The 7,824-nt window shown below is 58.4% G+C and overlaps 1 pseudogene; it reads right to left on the bottom strand.

Moving 5' to 3' along the window:
* Positions 1 to 2,076: 2,076 nt before the first annotated feature.
* Positions 2,077 to 6,860, bottom strand: LOC133362094 (protein Wnt-7b-like; annotated as a pseudogene).
* Between the last annotated feature and the right edge of the window lie 964 nt (positions 6,861 to 7,824).

Raw genomic sequence — 7,824 nt, 5'->3', positions numbered from 1 at the left:
TAGAGGTGGTGTGAAGATGCATAGATTGTGTCATCTTGTTACATGGCTTCTTTCAAGTCATCAGTGCACTTGCCGCTGACTCTCGACGAGCGAGTAGCAGCTACTAATGTCACTAAACGGCTCAAAAGGGAGGGCATCCATGGTTATATCGCAACCCGGAGACACCTGGCCACAGATCATCGAGAGTTTCCTGTAGTTCTCAACCATTTATAAAGTCAACGAAAGTGCACGTGCCACATAGTCATTGGCGACACGCTATACGTTGGTACGGAGCCAATCGTCGCGTCCCCCTGGTGCTTTCACGCAAACCGCTTACAGCCAAAAACAGAGCTGGCTCGCTCAATATTGTGGTTAGAGAATATCTTTTAACACTAAATCCCACGCCTGTTTATTTTCTAAGAAGAAGATAATTACACCAATGAATTTGGCTCACTCCCTTTCCATAAAGCTGTATTGTTTGCAATCTCAGTAGACGCAGCATTTACTTCTCAATCGGAAATGGCGACCTTTAGCCGAATGAACCCAGCGTCCTGCCATCGTCAGGCCTCTCGTATCGGCAAACAAAACGTTATCGAGCGATCGCAACGTATTCATGCTTGCCTATTGACAGTTGTGGCGAGACCTCATATTTCTATCCTCCTAACCCTCCCCCTTCTCCTCCCCACCCCCTCCTCCTCTCTCGACGTCAGGGTTGTGCCGGGAGTCTCCCCAATTGCACGCTTCAAGGGTGATGATGATGATGATGATTTTGTTTTTGGAAATCAAAGTCCAGGGGACCCCGCCCAACTATGCCATCAGCTCATGGACGGCTTTCGAGAAAGGTGTCTTGTACATTGGGGCCAAAGAGCAGCAATCGTGAGCTGATGGTGGTTGGTGGGAGGGGGGGGTGGGGTGATGTAGTCACAGGGATGAAGGGAGGAGGTTGCGGAGATGGGTGGGTGCTGGGCGGGGGGGGGGCAGGAGACTGGAAAGCACACGGTGGGGAGGCGAGAGTTGTCCGGCCATAAAACGAATGACTCCAGCCCGGACCAGACAGCCAAATCAATGACTGGCCCCCTGCCACCCAAACAGAGGCCCCCTCTCCAGCGCGCACTCTCACTCGCGCATCTCGGGGGCGGGAATGTGGTGTAGTGAGCGCGGATCACGAAACGCAACATTGTCATTATGAGGTCCAGGGCTTCAAACGTCTCATCACTGTGCCGCGTTGCTGCGCTCCTCGCGTGAGATCGTCTTGTTGTCGCTGCTGTTGCCTGCAACTTGTTTTGTCTTGCCCTACGTAGGCACGTGTCTGCCCCATGCATGCCCTCGCCTTTCTGGTCAGGATGTAAGGGAAATAAAATAACGGAATGCGGAATGTGCGTTCAATACTTTTAATGCAACACAAACAGACTCTTGGGGTCAAGTGTTGTTAGTGAACACCTATGAAGGCCGGCAACGGCACACGAGGGGGTGGGTGGCCAGCACCACGCCCGGCCGCCTTTGTGTCCCCACTGACGATGTTTACACATCGCACCAGGTACCCGTTTGAGGCTAAGTCGACCTAGGGGTGGCACAGAACCTGTTCAGATAATCGTCACTGGTGTTGACCGTGAGCGGGAATCGAACTCGAGTGGCCGGCTTTGTAGCGCAGCGTGGCGCTCACCTTTGCACTGCAATGTAACAGGCGCACACACAACACAGACGAGGCTGAGAGGCGGTGGCTCAGCGGTTGGCGGACTGCACCGTGAACCCAGTGACCCGAGTTTGATTCCCGGCAAAGGCTTCCATCAGTGGCGAGTAATAGATCTGAACCATTCTCTGCCCGGTGCCCCCTTCACCAACCCGCACTGGTGAAGTATGGTCAAACAAACCACATGGCTGACACGGCATTGGGGGGAGTCCTTAATCTAGCAGTGCACCAACAAGGAGCTGTACGTATTTATATTATAAACATTATTAGGCGACACCGCTTTGTTAAGCCACAGCAAAACTTTTGTCCGGCCATGATTGTTGCTGCCAGGGGCGAGGCTCGTGGGGGGCCACGGCCGACAGTCGACGGGGCGAGCCATCGAGCCGGCGGAGGCGTCGGGGCCGCCGTCACTTGCACGTGTACTCCTCCGCCCCCTCGCTGCACGCGCTGCAGCGCACGTAGCAGCACCAGCGGAATTTGCACTCGCAATGCCACGAGCGCGTGTACAGGCGCGTGTCGTAGCCGCGGCCGCAGCACAGCAGCTCGCAGCCGTCGGCGTGCGGCGACTTGCGGTCGCACGGGCGGCCGCGCGTGCCCACGCTGCCCGTCAGCCAGTCCTCCTCACAGTTCCGTGCGGAGCGGCTTGTGGTGGGCGCGCGAGCGCGTCGTCTTGAGGAAGGCGGGGTAGTGGCCGGCGTGCACCGGCTCCACGTGGACCGCCTCGTCGTACTTGCGCTTGAGCGCGGAGCCCACCTCGCGGAACTGGGGCAGCGTGGCCCAGCACGTCCTGGTGGTGCACGAGCCCGACACTCCGTGGCACTTGCACACCAGCTTCATCTTCGCCTCCAGCACCTGGCGGCGCGTGGGGGAGAGAGAGAGTCGAGGGGTGGGAGAGCATCGGGGAGGTGGGTGGGGACAAGTGGGGGGGGGAGTGGGGAGGGGAGGGGTGGGGTGGCGAGTGGAGAGGTCAAGCGAGGGAGTGTGGGTGAGGGGTTGCCGGACGCGGGGTGGGGGTGAGAGATGGTTGTGTTTTCACCCCCAAGACATTTCAGCGCCTGCCTTGGATTGGATCTGGAGGAGTGCTCGGTTTGGGGAAATCGCCTGCAGAGGAAACAGGGCCCCACGGGCGTAATGATAATTCCTTGCATTCTAGATTTGAAGTTTTCGTAACTGCAAGGATCCATCCATACTCCCTGGTTCTTTCGGTAAAGTCACGTGGGTGAAAATAAAAATTATAAAAAATAACTAAACTCAATCACGACGTTTCGGAGGTAACACAAGCTTCAGGTCTGTAAACGGACGGCGCGTGTCGTCGTGATCTGCGGAGACAGCCGATTGAAAGGCGTCGTGGGAAGACGAGCAGCAGGGTAGGGCACCCGCGCGCCCACGCACCTTGCGCCCGGCGACGTTGTTGTGCAGGTTCACGAGCGTGCGCGTGTTCCGCTTGACCTCGCGCGCGTCCACGAAGAGGCGCGAGAACTCGAGGCCGTGGCTGAGGTCGGCCGAGCAGCCGCCCCAGCGCCAGCCCCCCTGTGCGTCGTAGAAGCCGCCCCGCTTGGCGCCGTCGCAGCCGCACTCGCTCCGGTCGCCCCGGCCGCACGCCGCCGTGATGGCGTACGCCACGGCGGCCGAGATCACCGCGTGCTGGAAGGCCGCTTCTCGGCTACCTGCTCGTGTGGGGGAGCGCACGCACCAGGGGGGTTGTAAGGCAACTGCTGCATCATAAGCTCGCGGGCAGCCTGCTGATACATGGAGTCCTCTCTGAGGAGATACCAACTGGGTCAGGTGTGCGACAGGGGTGTCTCCCAATGTCACCGGTGTGAGTCATGTTGTGAATGGAGCCCTTTGCCCAGGCGGTCAGGGGAAATCAGTGGATTAAAGGGGTGTAGGGAGCCAGCACAAATAGCCATGTATATGGACGATGTCGTCATTTTCAGTGGGGATGTCTCCTCGGTATACGAGGCCCTAGGACTCGCGGATAGATTATTTTTGGCCTCGGGATCTAAGATAAATGTGAGGAAGCGTGAGATGGCTTCGTTGCCGCGCAACACCCCCCTGGCTTGGCCTTAAGGGTGGTTGTGTACCGCAGTAAGCGAACACATCGTGAAGCATGAGCCGGCCCAGACACGGGAGTCGTGGATTCCCAGGGAAGTCCTGGCGGAGATGTCTAAGAAGGAGGCTTGTACAGAGGTGCTCGGTGCACGGGGTGCCGTGCACCGACAACTTTGGAAAAACGTAACATCGGCAGCCCTGACGAAAAGGCAACGGGATGTATCCTGCCTGGCGGCCTGGGACAGGCTGGAATGAAGATTGGCCCGCTCTCCTGATTGCCCGAGAGGCTGCGGTCTGGGTGAGAGCACGGCTCACACCCTCAGTGCCCATTTGCTCGGGAGGTGTGGGAGTTATGTCAGCCTCTGCTGCCTCATTTTTGTCCGGTAAAGGCCACATTGCCCAATACAATTTGGGGGATGTTCAGACAGAGGGCGGGGGAGGTCTGGGCTCAGGCGTGGGCCGTCGTAGGCGCCGTGAAGGAGGCGGCCCTGTGGACGGCGCGCAGGAGAGTGATTAAGGGCACCTGTATGTCACCTCTCCAAGTCCACCACCTTGCCAGGTGGCCGTTGGAAAGGGTAGTGGAGGTGGAGACAGACGGTGGGCAGTGACGCCGCAAACGAGAAATGGCGGTGGCCTCCACCCCCGTGTGGCGGAGGATGAAATGCACAGAGTTTGAGGACACCTCCGCTGTGAGGGTAGGCGGATCCGTGTTCCTTCCCTGGCGACGGGAAACCTCTTCGCTCAAAGGTTGTGTGTAGGATGGCAATGTTTCTCGTGTTTCATACTCGGTGCACCTGCTGTAAGGGAGAGTGGTGCAGGCACTGGTTGTTACAATAGGATCACCTGTTCGGGTTGTGGTCATGATTTCTCCTGTTCTTTTTTCCTGTTCTAGGCAGAGGACTGCCCACGATTGAGAAATGAACACACTTTAAAATAAACAAGAAACGTGCTGCGTTGCGAGTTCTAGAATTCAGAGAGAGACGCACAGGCGCCGCGGGTCCACTCCTCTGCCGAACTGACGCTGAGTCGGGGCGCTCACCGCCTGGGAGCTCCTGGCCGAACACTGTCTCCTCACGCAGCGCCGAGCAATTCCAGCGGCTGAATCGGAACTGGTGCCGGCACTCGCCGATTCCCAGCCGCGCGCCCTCGCCGACCGCAACCATCGCGTCCGGACGGCTCCGGCACAGCGCCCGCTGCCGTGGCGACAGTCCCGGAATCTTGCCGCAGATGATGTTCGCGCCCGGTGCCACGACCGCGGACAGCGCCCTGCGGCGATGGGGAAGGCAGACGGATGCACAGACGGACGCACAGACGGGCGCGTGGACGGACAGCCGCCCGGCGGCGCGGTGACCAGCGCGAGCGAACGCAGCAGCAGCAGCAGCGGCAGCAGCAGCGGCGTGCAGACTTCTCCCTCGACGATCTTCACAGCGACGCGTCGCCATTCATTGACCCGACATCGCCACCGCAGCCCCCGTCACGACACCGCACGACGAGCCTGGCTTCTCAACGACGGCGATCTCTCTTACCCCACTCGCGAGTAGAAGGCTGCCGCGAGAGCAGCAGCGATGAGGAGGAGCAGGGGGGATGGGGGGCGGTGCGATGGTGCCCAGCGGCGAACGCACGCGCTACGTGGCGCCGTCTGCCGCGTGGCCGAGGCGCTGGCGCGCGACATCTCGCGGCGCGCGGCTCCTCCACTGCCGCTGTGACGAGTCGAGCCACACCACCTCGTCACACGCAGCAGCAGCACCTACACACACACACACAGTGACACACACACAGTGACACACACACACAGTGACACACACACAGTGACACAACAACCGCCATTCGCTACTAAGTGGCGGTGACGTCACCACGACGCTTGTGCCAGGCCATGTGCACCTTGAGGCCACGTGAGGTGTCGAACGCCCGCTGGCAGGAGGTCACGGGGCAGACCCAGCAGGTGCCACGGGTCGACTGACCGAGATGACCGAGATGACTGGCTGATGCACCACCTGTGCTCCCTACTGTACCAACTTGCTGTGCTTTAGCCACCCGGCGCTCCGCTCGTTGTTGTGAGCGTCGCTCCTCCGCCCTCCGTTGTTGTTGGAGGGAGACTGCCTCCAACTGCCCAGTAGCATCCTTCACGAGCCTCCTCCACAGAGGTCGATCTTGACACCGCTGGTACCAGTCATCGGCAAGTCCACTCAGCTCCACGTCCTCTTGTACCACATCACTCCATCTCTTCTCTAGCCCGTGCCGCGCCCGTTTAGCCCCCTCGATGTGGCCGAACAAAAGCTGTTAAGGCATGCGGTGGCTGGGCATGCGGGCTACATGACCCAGCCAACGCAGCCTTGCCTGCCGGAGGAGCTCACCGATGGGACTTTGCCCAGATCTTTCAAGGATTTGTGAGCTCCTCACACAATCCAGCCTGGTTGAAACCCAGGATGAATCGTAGGCAGGCCAGCCTAAATGTTTCCAACCGGCGAAGCGTAGAGAAGGGAGGGAATGACCGTGGCCGAGAAGACCTGAAGCTTTGTGCGGAGCGACAGACCAGGTAGCTTCCACACAGCGTTACGCAACCGATGAAAAGATATTGCCGCTCGACTAATTCGGAGTGAGACTTCTGCTGATAAACTGGAGCCGGTCATAAGCACACTGCCCCATCACCGATTGGGAGTTGTGGGGGTGGAGTGTCCGATGGTACAAAATACCCAGGCAGGTGCTTAGTTTTGGTGGGACTGATGGTAAGGCCCCACCTCATAGTGGCACGCTCCAGTATCAGCAGCAGCGTCTCCAACTCCTCTTCTGAATGAGCAGCTATTACCAAATCATCGGCATACATAACGTGGTTGACCAATAGGGAGCCATCCCTTGATCGCACCCGGGCGTCGATCAGCCTCCCATTATATCTGTGTAGTGGTGTTAACTACTCGCTGTTCGCAAACTGAGAGAGCAGATCGTAAACAATGTTTTCCCGCTCAATCAAACGGTCAGGGTCAAATGGGGTGAGGTAGGATCCAAACGCCAGATTGGGAAGGACCAATCGGAGGGTCCCGCAAGGTGGGCGGGGATTGGACAACCCGGCCACGAACAGGTATAAAAGCCGGAGCGCTGAGAGCTCTTGGCGAGTTCTGCTACACGAAGACCCAAGTCGGCTGAAGACAGCTAGGACCCTGGACCAAGCCTTCCCGCCCTTGTCAGGGCTGGGCTCAGAGTCACCAGTGGTCAGGGGAGATGGGTCCTGGATAGGACCCTGGACCCAGCCTTCCCGCCCTTGTGAGGGCGAAGGTCCTGAGCGACCAGAGGTCGGGGACCCGCCGGACCAGCGGCGGGTCCGTGTGCCTCCCCTAGGTCCCAGCCGGAGGACGCTAGGCTAGCGGGAAGATCAGATAGACAGCAAGTCCGAAGGCTGTACCTTCGTAGAATAGGAGCGAAGAGTGAGCTGTGCAGGGTCAGGAGACGGTGTGTTAAGATAATAAACAGTGTGTGCCATAAAGAAGTTTAGAAGTCCGTCCTTTACAACACTACATCTGTACCAGATGGAAATTCCCCCGGTACAGACACTCACTCACATACAACAACAACAACAACCGCCATTCGCCACTAAGTGGCGGTGACGTCACCACGATGCTTGTGCCAGGCCAAGTGCACCTTGAGGCCACGTGAAGTGTCGAAAGCCCGCTGGCAGGAGGTCACGGGGCAGACCCAGGTGCCACTGGTCGACTGACCGAGATGACCGAGATGACTGGCTGATGCACCACCTGTGCCCCCTACTGTGCCAACTTGCTGTGCTTTAGCCACCTCACATACACACACACACAGACAGACACTCACTCACCTACACACACACACACACAGACAGACACTCACCTACACACACACACAGACAGACACTCACTCACCTACACACACACAGACAGACACTCACTCACCTACACACACACACAGACAGACACTCACTCACCTACACACACACACAGAGACAGACACTCACTCACCTACACACACACAGACAGACACTCACTCACCTACACACACACACAGACAGACACTCACTCACCTACACACACACACAGACAGACACTCACTCACCTACACACACACAGACAGACACTCACTCA

The sequence above is a fragment of the Lethenteron reissneri genome, unplaced genomic scaffold (assembly GCF_015708825.2).
Source record: "Lethenteron reissneri isolate LAM-NWPU_2019-01 unplaced genomic scaffold, ASM1570882v1 scaffold_1363, whole genome shotgun sequence".
Taxonomy (NCBI): Eukaryota; Metazoa; Chordata; class Hyperoartia; order Petromyzontiformes; family Petromyzontidae; genus Lethenteron; species Lethenteron reissneri.
Note: the sequence above shows the minus strand (reverse complement) of the source record. Positions and strands in the feature narration are given on the sequence as shown.